The 1,528-nt window shown below is 61.7% G+C and overlaps 1 protein-coding gene across 1 annotated transcript in view; it reads left to right on the top strand.

Moving 5' to 3' along the window:
* Positions 1 to 1,528, top strand: part of LOC104164895 (regulator of G-protein signaling 3-like) — a 5,948-nt gene that overhangs the window by 2,077 nt on the left and 2,343 nt on the right. The gene's annotated exons all lie outside the window — the stretch shown is intronic.

Here is a 1,528-nt window from a genome sequence, read left to right as displayed (position 1 = left end):
AAACTGGGAACACTGCTAAAATGGTTGCTCGCGGCTGTGTGGGATGGTCCATCCCGTGTGGCGGCTGGTCCTCGGCTACCGGCATCACTGGCAATGCGGTAATGTGAGGCAGATGGTGTTTGGAGTGTGAGGCTCCGTGTTTGGATCTGCTTTTCCCACGTTAGCGCTGAGCTGATGCTTGGCAGCTGGCAGCAGTGGGACGTGTGTCCTGCTGGGACCACAGCCCAGATAATGTGAAGGCAATGAAACCGTCCGTAGCCCCCACGAGAGCATGGATGGCACTGGGGACTAGGGGTGATGATTGCCCTCTAAAAATCCTTCCATGGCTCAGGGTGCTCAGCACCTTGCAGGACTGAGCCCTGGGGTTGTTGCAGCTATTTTTTCCCCAGTGGATTGCAGTATTGACCCTTGTGGGATTGGAGAGAGCTGTGGGTCTGTCTAGATAGCATCATCACTTGGGGTGCAGTACATCCTCGCCTTGAATCCCTCCTATGCCCCTGGGGTCCTTAGCCAGCCCTGGGCATGGCTTGGCCAGGCAGAGCTGGCTCCTCCGAGCATCCTTGCATAGACCCACTGGTGTGGGACCCATGGGAGGTTGCAGGGGGTGGCCTGGCCCCATCCACCTTGGTGGCACTGCCAGCCTTGGTGCAGGATGAGCATCCCATGCCACCCTGTGTGTCCCCTGCACCCCTTTGTGCCGTGGTGTCATGCAGGGGCTGTGCCACGAGGGGACAGCATCGTCCGTGCCCGTCCTCACCCGCCACCTCTTTCACCTCCTTCTCCCTGGCCTTGGCCCCTGGGAAGCCCTCGCAGGGCCAGGCTGAGGCTGGGCTGAGGGTCTCATTTTCCCATGGCACTTGCCCAAAATCTTTGTCCCACTTTGTCCTGGTGGCAAATCAACCGGGAACCCGGTGTCCGGGTGTACGTCAGTCCGTCCGTCCAGGGACAGCGGAGCAGGGACCCGTGCAGGGTGGCAGCGTGGGGTGTCTGTGCCCCAGCGTCCCTCGGTGCCACGTGCTGCCAGTCCCGACCACCCCCCTTATGGAGATGTCCCCATGGCCATGCCCGTCCCGGGCTGGCACCAGAGAAGTGGGAGCACCAGTGGGTCATGCGTGGGCTCCCAGCCCTGTCCCCACAAGGGGTACACAGTGAAGCGCTACCGTCCCCGCTCTGCTCCTAACCCCGCTCAGCCCCGCCGCCGGCCCCACTGCCTTCCCCGGGATGCCAGCGCACTATAAATAGCCCTCGTAAATCCCCGCCGTGATTATTTTCCCTGCCGTCTCCTGAAAGGCCCCACTATCCGCCCTCAGCGCTGATTTTTCCACCTTTCCTTGAGTTTCCCCAGCAACGGCAGAACCATCTGAAATAGCAGCGGGGCTGACACAGCCCTTACTCACGCGCGCCTCGTTCACCCCACGCTGCATTTAAAGCTCCTCCAGACTGAGCCCTCCCACTTCCGCGCTGGCCACACCGGGCGGGAGCGCGGCACAGAGCTGGCGTCAGAACACCCGAGTGTCTGGGCGTGACG

The sequence above is a fragment of the Cariama cristata genome, unplaced genomic scaffold (assembly GCF_000690535.1).
Source record: "Cariama cristata isolate BGI_N322 unplaced genomic scaffold, ASM69053v1 scaffold15227, whole genome shotgun sequence".
NCBI classification, from domain to species: domain Eukaryota; kingdom Metazoa; phylum Chordata; class Aves; order Cariamiformes; family Cariamidae; genus Cariama; species Cariama cristata.
Note: the sequence above shows the minus strand (reverse complement) of the source record. Positions and strands in the feature narration are given on the sequence as shown.